The sequence below is a fragment of the Lepisosteus platostomus genome, chromosome 20 (assembly GCF_059453375.1).
Source record: "Lepisosteus platostomus isolate fLepPlt1 chromosome 20, fLepPlt1.hap1, whole genome shotgun sequence".
Classification (NCBI taxonomy): Eukaryota; Metazoa; Chordata; class Actinopteri; order Semionotiformes; family Lepisosteidae; genus Lepisosteus; species Lepisosteus platostomus.
The window spans coordinates 16,092,654-16,108,803 of NC_142630.1; the positions used below are offsets into that span (position 1 = coordinate 16,092,654).

The 16,150-nt window shown below is 50.5% G+C and overlaps 1 protein-coding gene across 4 annotated transcripts in view; it reads right to left on the reverse strand.

Moving 5' to 3' along the window:
* adcy7 (adenylate cyclase 7) overlaps nucleotides 1-14,025 on the reverse strand; it is a 56,180-nt gene extending 42,155 nt beyond the window's left edge. For 2 of the 4 annotated variants that reach the window (XM_088614036.1, XM_088614035.1), the window contains exon 1: nucleotides 13,509-14,024. The gene's annotated coding sequence lies outside the window, so the exon portion shown is untranslated. Of the gene's footprint in view, nucleotides 1-6,284; nucleotides 6,364-13,508 lie in introns of all 4 variants that reach the window. The other 2 variants (XM_088614033.1, XM_088614031.1) reach the window with 2 other exon arrangements.
* Between the last annotated feature and the right edge of the window lie 2,125 nt (nucleotides 14,026-16,150).

The following is a 16,150-nucleotide window of genomic DNA, read 5'->3' on the forward strand; positions in this document are numbered from 1 at the left end:
ATTCACACGGTCATGAATGTCCAGAGGAACCACACTGAACACCTGTGTTCTCAGTATCTTCCACGGCATAACCTTCTAGCACATTATCTCCTGCGCTATAATATCACCTGAGGCAGGAGGAAGCGTACTGTACAAAAGGCCACCAGATGCAAAACAGCAGGTCCAGCTGCCATGCTGAAATCATGGCCTCATAAATGGGTGTCATTCTGTGGTAAGAAAGCTTACCTCCGACAGGCGCAAGCGTTAACGGAAAAAGAATACACCACTCTTCAAAAGGTCAGGCTACAGGAAAGACTGATTTGAAAGCCAAAATGAGAATACTGCATGCATTCACACCAGCCTGAGGTTTCATGTACAATGAGATCTAGAGGTCATGCCTCATTCTTCAGCTGTATGAGCGGAGCAGATAAGACTTCCATTGTGCGGCTGTGCAGCACACCCCAGCTGTGGGCTCTGTTTGTAAGCCAACACCAGGTGCTGGATGTGACGCTATTTTGAAAAAAATAAACTGCATATAGAAATACGGAGTGCAACACAAAATATTATTAGTTTCGGATTAATCTGTGCACTTTACACAAGAATGAAATGAGTAAACATGCAATGGGAGTCTGAAAGTGTTCCCTGCCTTGCTTTGTGAAAACAGATCCAAGGCAGAAAGAGATCCAGAGAACATTTCAGACTGCCACCTGGATCCATCCGGCTGCACTGCTACACAAGCCCACAGGAATTCTCGCTCCTCGGATTCCCCTGGAGCACGGAGCCCCCAGCTTCTCCTTTCCGAGCCTCGCAGCTCCGTACAATCACAGAGACCAAAAATTCCAGCGAGGTCTGGTTACCTCACTGCGTCACACAGCACTGCCTCATTAAAACTGCTACGACACGCAGCTACAAAAAAAAAACACCTGCCTGTTTCATGCCAAACAGAAAAAAAGACAAAGGACTTCTGTCTTCTAAACTTCCTCTTGTGTTAAAAAAAAAACTGCGTCTGGAGAAGTATGAAATCTGACCTGTTCCTCTCTCTTGCTCGGCTGGTCCCCGTTGTATCAGGGTATCTGGGAGACCAGCTGGACACTGATTGACCGAGCCCTTCCTCACTGACCACCACACCTTCTCCTCTCCGTCTTGCCCAGCTCCCTCTCTCCTCACCACCAGCTCTCCAAAAAAACAGGAAGACACGTCCGTGCTGAAAGGCTTTTTTTTTTAATAGGAATCTTCTAGGGCTTTTTGAAATCCAAAAGGACGTCATTTGAGAAGGGTGACATGAGAGTGCTGGGTCATGGAGGTGGAGAGTGGCTGGCTGAGGACAGAATGACCGCTTCTACTCTGTAGGCCGGCTTCTGTCTTTTGGCTTGTCGTCCAGCGCAGGTGTTTGCCTTGAGAGCAAGCTGATAGGGTAGCAAGGTGGGCAGCAAACAGGAAGCTTTTCATAGCACTTTATAGCATTGATAGGCAAATGTTAGCAAACGGAATTTTACTGCTGCAATGGTTTAATAGAAACTGTTGTCAACACAGTGAACTCCAGCGACATCCTATCTTCTTTCTGAACAGGTTTCTGCAAGGCACCCTGTATTACTTGAGTTTGTTTCATTTCTTTTCATTTTGTGTCTTCTAAAAGGGAAACATCCCCAAGGTCTTTTTATTATTTTAAGAGAGAATAGGTCAAGACAAGCAGGAATATTGCCTGTATGTCACTGGACACTGTAACCCTAACACACACTGGCCAGGCAGCCCCGCCTTTCTTCAGCGAGTTGCGTTTTTCTCTCAGCCAAACCCATCTCAAATGACCCCGACCCGTGAAAAGTGGAAAGAATGAGATATTTAAGAAGGGCATTACGCACGTCTGCACCAGCTTCATAGGCGGCTTGGTGGCTTGATCGCTCTCTCTGAAAGCGCGCACGGCGCGGGCAAACTGCCTGCAGGCGGGCAGGAATGTTAGAGGATGCGTCGGACTTGCTGGGACCTGTCAGGACCAAGACGATGCTGTGCCGGGAGAGCACCGCCGTGCCAGCCCCGCTGTCGGAGCGTCGAGACGAGCCAGAGGGGTCCCGAAGGAGGAGAGAGGGAAAATCAGCGCTGCTCACCGTGCGGGCCGGGAGAGCAAGGGGCCGACCGCCGCGCTCCGAGGTGCTGCCCTAGCCCGCACCGTTCCGCGCCATCCCAGCCTAGCTGGACTGCTGGGAACGGCATCTCCCCTGGCAGCACACCCAGGCTGGCACAGCAGGTCCTGGAGCTCGTGCCAGCGCCCTGGAAGAAAGCCAGCGGGCACCGGGGCTAAGCCACAGCTGTGGAACACAGCGCTCGGTACCTGACTTGGCAAGGCTAGCCTTTGACCCTTTGGTATCAAACCCTTCTGGGCGGCCTGTCCTGTATCTGTGCTGCAATGTTCACTCTCCTTGTGCCAATTTCGAATGGAAGAAATTCAAACTCCTGGTAAGAGTGCTTCCCTGCTCACCAGGTGCCTTCCAATCAAAGGCTCTTCTCTAATAATCCCGGAGCCCAGTGGGATGGCTTGTCTGGGCGCGCACTTGCACCAGTGCTACCGAAGCCCTTTTATCAGGCAAACTCAAACTGCAAGCAGGAAAAGGCTGCTGTACTGCATGCCACAAGTCAACGTTTTGGAAAAAGCAAGTGCTGCACGGGTCACGGGTTCGCTCTTCTTGAGCCTTGCGCTCTGCAGGCTGAGTTGATCTTTCCCAGTGGCGAGATGAGAAAAGAGAGATGCCAGGCTTTCTGAGTTCCACCAATCTACAGCGCCCTGCCAGTCGGATCAAGGGTGGAGCCTTCGCCGACTTTTAACGGCCTCTGTCTACGGACGTGTTGCAGCAGAATGAAACCCAAACCACATTCTCACTTCAGGGCAGGAAGAGGCGGGGTCCAGCATCAACACCGCGCCCGCCAGCACAACGCCAGACACAGTCTTCTCTGTTTTCATTTGCCAAAACCAGCTTGGAGCAATAGGAGACTTGGAGGTGGCTGTAGAATTCCCTGCAGTCAGGCGTTTTTGGTGTTGATGCTACAGAAAAAGGAGAGGCTGCGGTATAGTGTGAAAAACCTGTATGAGAATCAGCATGCAGGGGTACCTTTCCTGTACCATCTGCTGAAGTCTGAGCTGTCTGACCCAGGGCGTTAAGAACAAATATACTAGGCAATCAAAAAAGAAAACACTAGCTTGTTCTACAATTCCATTTTCATAAGGACTTTTTTAACAGCACCTGGTGGAGACTTATCTAACAACAGAAGGGAGAGATAGACTGTTAGAAGGCAGGTTTTGTGATGAAAGCTCCGTGGCGCTATCTTTTTAATCTGGGGATGTAAGTCACAGAGAAGCACAAACACGCCAGGCAGTTGCATCAGTGCTAATCTCCGAGCACAGCAAATACAAACGCAGCTCTGAGAAACCACACACAGCCCCATTTCCCTAGCAACGCCCAGAGAGGGGCTTTTTCTGCACGGACGCAGGTGTGTCCGCCTGCCAGCGGCCGGCTCTTACAGCAGCAGCGTCGCCCGAGTCGAGACCCGGCCAGAGCGCCGAACACCCGCCAGTGCCCGTCTTGGCACAGGAAATGCAATGAGAGCCGACACTCCCCAGGGTTAGCTGGTAAAACAACATTGAGGTAACACAGAGAGCCCCGCCAGTCTGATTCTACTCTTCACCTCTCGTGTGCACCACTGACAACACACTCCAATGGACTGTGCCTGCAGTGTCATTCTCCCGTCTCAATCACCGTCTGGCCTTCACTCCTGCTGAGCTCTTGTCTGCTTAACCGAGCAGAGCTTAGCCTTTAATTGAACACATGATCTTAATTAACCTTTTCAATAGTGTTCCATTCATGAGCGGTCAGAGGCTTCAATCACCTGTGCAAATTAAGTAAATTAAATCTATAACATTTTAGTGGCATTAAAACGAATTCTGACTGAGCAAATTATTTGTTCAATTACGGATTCAATTAAGTAATGCAGGGGCTGTGGATCAGGAGGCCTATCGAGGACTGAATTGACTCGCACACCTGCCAGGCTGCCAGCTACTGGAGGAGACTGGGACAGGCCTGGGAAGTGCCTGTGGCTCTTCCACTTTCAGGGGTGGGAAATCTATCCTCTGCTGCCCAGCCAGTGTAAATTTCAACTCCAGCCGGAATCGCAGTTCCTGTATTTTTGCTATTGCTGTGGTTTAAAGGAGAGTTGAACACAATCACAATCACAATCAAAGCTACAGCTTTTTCGACAAAAACACGCCATTAAACAGACATTTCACTTCGGGTTAAACCGCGCTTGGCTCGTGAAGCTGCTGGCTTCAGCCGCAGAGAACTTTGTTACAGTCCATCAGAAGCAGGCTGGGCCGCTCAGCACACGGGTCACCCCGACATCCGGAGGTCACACAGCTGCTCCCCGCTAGGGACTTCCATACTGACAGAGCAGGCGGACGGGCCCGCTGCCTGCGCTCTGCGGACCACACACCTGAGTCAGGCAGGAGGCCCCAGCTCCAGAACCCCGGCTACACCCTCGTGCCCCGCTGAGACCGGACTGTCCCCCTCCTCGGCAGGGGTGCCCCCCACGTTACCAGGAAGCCCCCGGACACTGATACCGTGACGGAACTGGTCCAGAACAACAGCAACGCCCTCCCCAACCCAGGATGTCTCCGAGCACACAGGGGATTCCTGCTCGCTAAAAACAAAGCAGCTAAAACGTCAGTGCATGCCCAGAACAAGGAAACTGCAAAGCCACAAGCAGCAAAACAGAACCAACCTGAAACTGTTCGGACCAGATCTGCCAAAACACAAGAGTTACACAGGTGGGGCATACCACACCCCACATGCACGCACGCACGCACGCACGCACGCACGCACGCACGCACGCACACACACGCACTCCCACTGCCTCTTCGATCCATAAAGAAGCAGCACTAGAGGCTTACTTACTGTCCAGTTCAGCAACACAGCTTGCTGCTCTCGACCGCACAAGGATACTGAGACCCGGCCAGCCTTCACAGGACACGAGCACACGCCACAACACGCAAGACAGAGCGGGGCGGCGGGGCGGCGGGGCGGCCCCCGCGCTCTCACCCCTGCAGACACGCGCCGGGCGCCATACCTCCTCTGCGTCCAGACCCTGCCCTCGAGGGGCCAGCGCCGCGAGGCGGGACGGAAGCAGGGGGCACCGGCCCGGCTCGGACGAATCCAAAAACACGCAACGGGCCGGCGGTGGGGGGGGGGGGATGGGGGGAGGGCCAACCGAAGCAGAGCAGCACGCGCGATCTGCTGCCCCCAGTCTGAACGCTTTCATGGAAAAGCTCTGCCTTCTGCCGCAATAGGTGAGCACGTCCTCGCCGGCACTTATCCACTCGGGCACTGTCATTAGTGTTACGCAACGCCCTTGAGCTGAAAGCACAAAGAACACTCGAGAAAAAAGGATAAAGACACCCACGCAGGCGCGCACACGCACACACACACACAGGCTCACGCTGAAGACCCCCAAACCTTGGGCAGCGCGCGGGGGAATGGCCGTCCTGGGTGAGCCAATGACCAGCTCCTGCGACGGGCCAGACAGCCGCCCATGTGAAGCGATGCAGCTCCACAACGGCACGCCGAGGAGCAGCTCACGGCGCCATGGCATCCTGGAAATTAACCAATTAAGCAAACGAGGAAGCGACAGCCCTTTTCCGCGAGGAGGCTAAGTACTTGTAGCACTGCGACAACCAAGGCCACTTCTGCGCCCCCCCACCCCCACCCCCGGCTAGCCCTGAGCGGGGGGGCTCTGTTCAAGTGCAGGCAGGAACTCCGCCACTCGCACCGAGAGCAAAACCTGGGAATATCCGGCTCGTCACAGCTCCCCAGCCCACGAGAGCCGCCAAAAATAAAAAAAAGGCCCACCTCATCACGAGCGATACGTGAAACCTTCGCCGAAAAACACCCTCGCCCCCCCCAGGCAAGGTTTTAACAAGGCCTTTCCTTTGTTCTGTTTGTTTTTCGGTATCATTTGTCACGGCAGAGGCAGGTATTAATCTCTGCGCGCAGACCCGCGCAGGCCTCACAGGTTTCGGAGCCGCAGGGCTACGGGATCGAGAGCAGGGCAGCCTGGGAGGAGCTGCAGAACAAACCAGAGACCCCTGGTCCCCTAGTCCCCCCACATCCCCGGCCCTCCTCTCTCCTCCCCCGCTGGGCGCCCCTGCTGTCGCTCCTCTGCTTTCTATGCAGAGGGGCGCAGTCTCAGGGTGTCCACTGCTTGCACTTCACCAAGAGAAACCCCCAGTCCCAGCCAAGGAACACAGGAGGTTCTCAACACATCACCTCAAGATCTGGCCACGTCGCCCTGCAACTCCCAGATGGCAGCCCACTGGAGCTCAGCAGGTGTGAGCCTGGTCAGGACCTGGATAGATAGATAAGAATTTTTTGATCCCAAAGGGAAATTGATGATGGGAGAAAAGCTAAGGCTGCTGCTGGAACAGGTGTTGGTGGGGCCAGCAGGGGACCTCACCCTGCGGTCTGCGTGTTTCCTCGTGCTCCAGTTGTAAAAAGGTGCCGTCCTTCAGATGAGACATGAAACCGAGGTCCTGACTCTCTGTGGTCATTAAAAATAAATTTCATCTCAAAAAGAGTAGGGGTGTAACCCCGGCATCCTGGCCAAATCTCCCCCTAGCCTCTACCAGTCAGGGCCTCCTAATAATCCCCATCTCTGAACTGGCTTCATCACTCTGCTCTCCTCCCCACTGAGAGCTGGTGTGTGGGGAGCGTTCTGGCGCACTATGGCTGCCGTCGCATCATCCAGGTGGGGCTGCACACTGGTGGTGGAGGGGATCCCCATTACCTGTACAACGCTTTGAGTGGAGTGTCCAGAAAAGCGCTATATAAGTGTGAGCAATTATTATCATCTGTCCTTGCACTATGGGACTGGCGTACCTATGCTGCCCACACCAACACATCCTATTAAGGCAAAGAGAGGCTCGCCTGCACCAAGCAGAGATTGCTCTGTGTCGCCTGCATCAGCCTTGTCCAAGCAGAGAGTGCTTCAGCCGAGCGGCACAGAGCAATCAGCGCCTGTTCATATACACGGAGCAGCCAGACCAGCTCTGCTTTGACTCAGTCCTGTGTTTTATTAAAGGGTTTAATCTGTGTTTTGATTGACTTTATCATCAACTCCAGTTATTAGGCCTGGCCCAGGGAGAAGCACGGGTAAAGAATGAGCCCTGTGTTTCAGGTCTGGGCTCTCTGTTTGCACAGATGGCTCCACTCTGGAACATGTCAGCCCTGCTGGCTAGCTTCTTTCACAGGAATGGCTGCAACACAAGAGTGTCAGGGATGTCTGGATAAAATGACCCCAGCCATCTCATTGAAAGCGATTCCCTGGGATCCCTCAAAAACCATCTTGATGACATTTTTTTAGCCTTCTTAGAAGCTGTGAAAAGATTTAAGAACCACTGAGACTTATCAAACAGCTTCTTTAGACAGCCTGGTGTTCACCGACATCACTGGGGACATGGAAACTAAGATCTGTGTAAGGGGGTGCTGTTCTAGCCCTGCAACAGGTACAGGACTCATTGGAAACTTCTGTATAATTGAGTCCTAAAGAAATGCATGAACTCTTTCAAGTTGAAGCTCTAAAAGTTGTATTCTTCCACACTGGAAGCTCCATTTTATTAGGCAGAAGCCTAATCATACTGGTGTTGCAATATCAGGACTACATAACGAAACAACATTCCTCTTTGAAAGTAAAAAAAAAAACACTATCACTTTCAAAGCATAAGGGGTATGTGTCTTTTCCAGCAGATTTTTTTTTGACAGTGTTACAAAGCCATTGCGATACCACTTACACTTCGGGAGCTTCCTATCCTTGCTGATGAACAATGGGAAAAGTAAAGGAAAAGCAGGGAGTCTGTCCTACAGGATAACCCCATCCCGCCCCCTCACCACATCTGGGCCTGTTTTCTTTACTAATGGATGTGCGATAACACAGGCGTGCCAAAACAAAATGTCTCAGGCAGCAGTGCAATCACATAACGTCTCACCATAAAGTGCAACACACTCCTCAAGTAAATCAGGGACTAGAAAGCAGTGGCCAGACGGTTTCAGAAATTAAGACAAATACCAAAAGAAAGCAACGCTTTATGAATTGATTAGAAAAGACCACAGTCTGGGGAAAGAAGACTAGTGCATCCCCAGCCCAGGTGATCAAAGATACGAGAAAGGCCAGCAGGGAAAAACATTGCAACAGTAGTAAATTAAAAGCCAACCTGAGCCACTTGAGCAGAGCTTTCAAATTGTTTATGAGCGTGTTGAGGCTAACTGATAGCATCTCATCTGATCCCTCACATATTCTGCATGAACAATACCGACTGATGCCTTCAAACAGACATCTCAGAGTCCCTCGAGGCAGACACAACAAAATGAGCCATCTCTTTCTCCCACACTCAATCAATGAGTTCACAATAAAGGAGGCCGGTTTATTTGGTTGGTATTGGTTTATAGGCCAGTGCACTCTGCCAGTGGTTCTGAAGGAGTGATGTACAATAACAGGGGCTCAGGCTGATTGTGGGGGCAGTAAACATACAGGCTCTGTTGAGCTGTGGAGCTCCCAGTAGGAGAACCTACTGCAAAACGAGTTTCTGAGCAATGAGATACTGAAATATTATCAGATGGTACAATCGCTTCATCTGGGACCGAGAAGACGACAATGGGGTCTCAATCAACTGTTTACCACGCCCTAGCGCTCACTCGGGGGTCGAGATCGCACACAGCAGAGTGAGACCCCTCCAGAGGGATGGTGAGAAAAGTACACAGCTGGCCACACAGCTCCCCTGCTCATCCTGACCGCCCTACAGCAGGACACCCGCGGCGTTTCGGCCACCCACAGCCAGCAACGCAGATCGGTAAGTGTGGGGACAACTGTTCTGACACTGCTGAGAGGAACAGAAAGGGAATATTATGGGCAGGGTGTCGCCGAGACTGGGGTTGTGGGCTCTGCAGCTCTGAGCCTGATGGGCTCCTGACTCTGGGTGCCAGCCAGCTGGCAATGCTGGGGCCCAGGAGTCTCCGTACCCCGCCTGTCAGGACAGAAGGGAGCTTCTGGCGTGTGTGTGACAGAAGGGGGGCGGGGGGGGGGGGGAGTCTGTTAAACGCCTTCCTGAACTCCAGGAAAACAGCCATGGAAAAACTCCGGCACCCCGCCCTGCCTAGCACAATACAGCGAGGGATCTCCACATTGTTCTGCGGCAATCCGTGCCATCCCCTGGTCCAGGCGCAGGAAAGATCTGCCATGCGAGGCCTTTCCTGAAACACTCGCAGCCAAGCTGCTTCGCGGCCGATTCCTGAAACAAACTAACAGTGCACCGAGCACTCCCGTCGAGACAGAAACCGGCTGAAATCTCAGCTGAAAGAAGGATGATCACAGACTGCAAGCACATCTGCTACCACGTTCCTCTGAAGAAACCCTTCCAAGCAGAAGGACTGCTGCTGGAAATGTCGACAGTGGACCAGCAGGTGGCACTCTTGCTTCTGGGCAAGTTCCAAACCAACGCACCAGTATAGTGACACTGTACTGTAGGAGGGGCTGACCTTCAGACTAGACGTCTGTGTAGGGCCTGACGACGTGGTCTTTACAGATTCAGTAACACTGTTCGTTAAGCCAGGGGTGTTAACCCCAGTGTCCAGGCTGAGCAGGGCTCTGGGCTTGTACGATCCGACCTACTTGAAGCTCCACGTCAATCCAGCTGGTGATTGGGGAGCAGAATTGCTGCCACGTGTCACCCAGGTGACGGCTGCACTTTCTTGGCTGAAAAAGTGGGTCCCCTCCTGTGCGAGAGGAACCTTAGCATCACTACAGAAACGTAAAGACTTATATTAAGAAGCTGCGTGCCAACCCCCTTCCCCCAGAAAGAAGATAACAGGATTTCAGTTCTCTGCCTCTACAGATAGCTGACCCAAATCGGTTTCCTTTCCCAGATTTGCCTAGCACAGCCCGTGGACAACGGGTGTCTAGTGGTTTGCCCTGATCGGTAGCTGCAGGATGGAAATGAGAGAAACCACAAGCAAATGACGTCTGCCAGACAGAGACATAAAAAACACTGTTTAAAAAAAAAACAATGACGGCAGAATCAATATTTACATCAGCTTTCACTGGCCCCGTATTCCACACATATCATGATGAAAGCAGAAAATCAACACACATCATCAGTAACGGAGCGCTTCATGTGGGATTAAGCATTTTTGGGGCAATCATCCTCAGCCCATTCACCCCAGTCCCAGGGCAGACTGTGCAGATAGCTGATCTCTGGCCAGTACCCAGGCGCAGCGCCCCCTGCTGGTCCACAAACAGGAAGAAGCCCCCTGAGAAGCTTGTCTGTGCCACATTAATACTTCTGGCACAGTTTAATGGGGTTTCCTTGACTGCCCCCTCCCTTTAAGAACCTGAAGGGTTTTAGATACCATCCCATACCATGGAAGAGGTATTAGTGGGGCCAGCAGGGGGCGCTCACCCTGCAGCTCATGTGGGTCCTAATGCCCCAGTGTAGCGACGGGGACACTATACTGTAAACAGGCGCCGTCCTTCGGATGAGACGTAAAACCGAGGTCCTGACTCTCTGTGGTCATTAAAAATCCCAGGGCGTTTCTCGAAAAGAGTAGGGGTGTAGTCCTGGCCGAATTTCCCATCAGCCTTTATCAATCATGGCCTCCTAACAATCCCCCTCTATGAATTGGCTTCATTACTCTGCTCTCCTCCCCACTGATCGCTGATGTGTGGTGAGCGTTCTGGCGCACTATGGCTGCCATCGCATCATCCAGGTGGGGCTGCACATTGGTGGTGGTGGAGGGGATCCCCATTACCTGTAAAGCGCTTTGAGTGGAGTGTCCAGAAAAGCACGATATAAGTGTAAGCAATTATTATTATTATTATTATTATTATTATTATTATTATCCCTGTCCTGTCCATCAGAGAAAGAGCATTTAGTATGGAGGTGTCTTTTCCAGTACAGTCAAAGCCTACTTAGCAGCACAGGATCTGTCATTACCAAGCCTCCTCATTTACCCCACGTAAATGTGTAAGGGTGTAAGGAGACAGAGATTTCCACAGAGCACAAGACTGAGTGTGTGTGGGGGGGAGAGGAGATACATTCCTGGCATTCCTGCTCCTCCAGTACCCTGACTTTAACTTTACAGGCCATGTGTAACACCAGCCAAACAAAAACACACTCCGCAGTCAGGCAGCTGAGCAGATCGCACCCCACGCTGCTGTTAACATCTAGACTATCTCCACACTCCGAACCCTGTGCACTCAGACCCCTCCACTCCGCCCAAAAGGGCTATTCTAAAATAAATCAGTCCTTCTTGACCGGCACCTAGACTGTCACATGGCCTCCAGGACAGAAAGGGCAACTGTTTGTTCACAAGGGAGACTGCCACCCACACACTGCCCCAGAGCCACACGTCCGCACGGGCTGCTCCCTGCACTGCGGACCCCAGCCCAGCCCCCAGCTGACTCCATCACAGGCCTGGCCTGAGCTGCGCGACGCGGTTCACCTCTTGTGCGTGTGGGAGGTTGCCTGCGCCTGCTGCACTCGGTGAAGCACACTACAGGCCCACCACACGTCTGAGCAGAAATGATATTCCCCATCGAGCAACGCGTGCGCTCAGGTAAGGCTTCGACCAGTTCACTACGCTCAGCTGGTGTCTGAGCCTCCAGGACCTAACGCACATCTTATCCGCCCAGAGGAGAGCCCCGAACGCTGGTTTTCGACACGGACTCCTGCATTACCATTTTCAGGGTCTCTGGAGACACCCGCTTGATCAAACCACTGGCTGAAAATCAAATACGTAGTTATCCAAGAGTTACAGGAGAAACCGATAGGGACGTGCAGAAAAATGTCTTCTTGCTCCTGAAATCGTTTTTTTTTTTCTTATCATGCATAAAATGAAATGTTGGAAAAATACTCCCAAATAGTAATAGCGCTGGCACAGGGTAGCAAAACAGTCCTCTCAACTACTGGCTCCATCCTTTCTGACACATAAAAGGCAAACAGTCTTTTGGAAGCATTAACACTCACCAGGAGTCTTATCTTTCAGACACCAGACACATTTCGACACTCCTCGTTCATAACTACAAGACCCCAACAGGACAGCACCAGGCGTTCACAGAGGACACCAAAACAGCCCCAGAGCTGCACAGTGACACTTCTTACCATACTGGAACGGTTATCGCCACAAAGTTCAATAAACTGAGAAGAGGCCTTGCTAACAATTTAGCAAACTGATGTATTTGAAACCCTCAATATAGGTTACTGTCTTCTCAGAGATACGGGGTACCAGTCGTTTTGCCTGCTGCAATGCGATCCAGTTCTGGTTCTGGAGGGCCGGTGTCCCTGTAGGTTTTCATTCCGGCTCAGGCTCTAATGGCCTACATTCAGCTCCTTATTATATTTAAACGGGTCCAATTATCAAGTGCTCCCAGCTCTCCGAGTACCGAAGCTTTAAAAAGACATAGAAAAAGCTGCCCTGGTGTAGTAAGCCACCGGAAACAGCACAAAGGAACCTGACCTTCATCCACTACAGAAAATGCTCGTTTTGTCAAGCGCACGTTGGAAACGTTCGTCCATGGCGCGTAGCCCGAGCACATGAAGCAGACAAAGAGTTGCTCAGCTCTTCAGACAGTCTGAATTCGCCTTAACACTTCCGATTCTTGGATAACTGCAGCAACAGGTAGTGTCTGCTCTGCAGAAAATGTAACTTGGCTTGTGTCTAAGAATGTAATGCGAGGACACCCGTAGCCTCCTGTTCAGTAGCGGAGTCTGAAACCTCCACATCCGCGGCTTCGGCAACGCGTGGACGCGGCCACCAGCCTACCCGCCTGGGCCAATTAGTGCTTTCGGAAACGAAACTTGCCCGCTTAGCTGACGCATCCATCGATGTTATTAACAAATTCAAAAGTATTTTGGATGGTTTCAGGCAGGTCAGCGTCTACAACAGCCTTGAGTAACCAAGAGAAAACGAGAAGCTCAGGTTTCGGGAAAGAATGTGTCTTTTAATTTCTCGTGTGATGTGCGATTGATTAAAATAAGTTTTTTTTTTTACTTCATTGATTTCAAGATGGTAGGTTTTAAGTATCGGTAGAAAGCACAACTGATTTTTTCCAATCGATCTAGACACAAAAGCTCAATGCCGACACGCTGTTCGGGAGCACTGCGAAAAAACCCGACGAGAGAGCGCGAGGAAAATATGATTTTTGTTCATGTATTACTGTATCGATGAGCAAAGGGCGTGCTTGTTTGTTTTTAATAAAAGTTTAAAGTGTTCATCTTTGCAGTTTTCAGCTCAGAAAGACACTACCCGCGGCTCTATCCGGAGAAATTGTTGACTGTGATAGTTTCACGTTTCACATTAGACTTCCCTAATTTCAACACGACGTATAAAGATCGTCGAGCGCTTAAATTTGATCCTGAAATCTAAAAAAAAACAACCACCTAAGAAGTCACGAACCTGACGCAGACGGTACTCAAATCAGTCCAAATGAAAAACCATACTCACCTGTGTCTGCGCGCAGAGGGATCCGATATTAAATTCAGTCTCCCGGGACAGAAAAGGTACAGAGAGTACGAAGAAGCATTAAGGTGGTCTTACTCCTTCCTTTACTTCACTCTTTGCCCTCTCAAGCGGGTTTCGGTGGGGTATCCCTCAGCTGTACAGTTCCATCGCGCTGTAGGCTCAGTTTTTTTTTGTCTGCTACGTTAAAGGTGCGCTGCGGGGTTCGTCGGCTGTAGATGCGCCCTCTTTCCGGCTCCTCTCTCTCTCTCACACGCACATTAAACGCGGAAACAAAACGGCCACAGCCAATCTATCAAAGTTCAACATCTGGAGGGATACATTTACATCAAAAACAAAGTCCCTGGCTGGGATTAAAATCTCTGCAACAGCAGTTTGGCGCTCAGCTGTGAGCGCTGTGCCATCGTCCACGTTTCTTATTCGCCAATACCGTCTCCAGATTACACGCTTTTCAGTAGATTTTTTAAAAGAACAATCATCCAGTCCCCACGACACAGTCTATTTTGGGTTGTATTTCCTGTATTCTGCGTAGTTTAGTTTCTTAGTACAAGCGAAAGTGTCGGATTTCGATACCTATGAAATTGGTCTCGTCGACCCAGAATTTCTGCTCCTTGTATTTGGGTTTACAGGAATTTTTCTCATAATAGCCGATTTTTTTGCCTGTTCATCCCGCAGATCTGCAGTGCCAGAGTCTCAGTTCAGTGCTACATAATCTAAAATGTTTAAGTAATCGAATAATCGAAATGGACCACATATGGAGAAAATGGTTAAAAAGGAATTACTATTATGAACAAGTAATAGGCTTATTCCATGCTGAAAAGAGAAGAAAGAAAACACGACGTTTCGGCCGTGGAGCCTTCTTCAGGTGCTCCACAGCCGAAACGTTTTCTTTCTTCTCTTTTCAGCATGGAATAAAGCTATTGTTCCTTTGCATGCTGACACAGCTACCCACCTCAATGACTATTAATGCTGTTACAAGACCCGAAAACCTTGTCAATTAAATGATCTGGAACAATCAACTACCCCGACCCCACTTGGGAAAAAAACCCAGCAAGCGGTTATATTTCTTCTTGCAGGACCTGCAATCTTCAAAAATGAACTGTCTTGTTGATCGTATCAACTGTTCGCTCGGTAACCGATCAGGACAATCCGAAATGGTTGCTAAAAAAGTGCCTGGCTATGGTCAGCGTGACGGGCTTCACAACCCTGAGGAGCAGGCTGGGGCTGTGCTGCTGAATATTGTACCGGTGCAATTCACGAACTGGGAGCTGTTTGTAAATAGATGCATGTAGAATGTACAGGAGTGCTGTGTGTCTAAAAAAAATGTCCCTCAGGGCACAATAAAATCTTATCTTAACACCAGTGGTGAGCCAAGAGCTGAGTCCGAAACAGAGCCCCCTTAGCCAGCTGGTCCTGAGGCTCACTGGCCTGAGCCACACCGACAGCAGCCAGCCTCAGGACAGCACTGCTAGAGCACCACAACTCAGACTCAACCACATCACAGCACAGATCAAACAGCAATATCTCACACACTGGGGGACACACACACAAACACAACATAAACTGGAATGCTACAGAACCCTAAACAGACAATACACACTAGCCGAATATTTGACCAAGATAAGAAACAGCAAACAGAAACAGACCCTGACAAGTACAGGCTCAGTGACCACAGCCTGGCCATAGAAACTGGGTGACACAGGCAGACCTGGCTGCCCAAAGAGGACAGGCTCAGTGACACAGCCTGGACACACACACTGGACACAGGCAGACCTGGCTGCCAAGAGAGGACAGGCTCAGTGACCACAGTCTGGACACACACTGGACACAGGCAGACCTGGCTGTCCAGAGAGGACAGGCTCAGTGACCACAGCCTGGACACACACACTGGACATAGGCAGACCTGGCTGCCAAGAGAGGACAGGCTCTGCTCCCTCTGCCAGTGGGGAGAAATAGAGACAGAGGTGCACTTCCTACTACACTGTGACAGATACTCTGGGATTAGAGAAACATTCTTCCCTAAATTCAGAAATCTAATCCCAGAGTTCCCACACCTGCCAGAATCACAACGGGCCCCAATCCTACTGGGAGAGGGAGGAGGGAACTCAATTGAACTGGCAGCTCAGTATGTGATCTCCTGTAACAGCCTGAGGAACAGTGAGTCTGTTTCCCAATAATGCTCAATCTGTTTATAGTATATGTAAATATTTTATGATATGTCTTTGTTGTAAATGTCTGTAGATTTTATTTTACCTTTATTTTTTGTTTTGTTTAATGTGAATATCATTATTTGTATTTGCTTTGGCAACACTGATTGTACCCATCAGTCATGCTAATAAAGCACCTTGAATTGAATTAAATTGAACACTCCCACTGTGAGGATAAACCTGGAAACAGCGTGAATAGAGACTAATTAAGTGAGTTAATTGATTCAGAGCAAGCCATTAAGAGCCCAGAGTGGAGGCAATCCTGGTGATACAGGGGTTCCCCAGGACTGGCACACTGAACCACAGCCCTGCCTACTGCAGCTCTGACAAGCAGCCGTTAATCCCCAATTACTAAAGGCCTGGAACAATTTAAGAATGATCAATTCAACAGGTGGATCATTTGGAACAGGAAAGAAGATC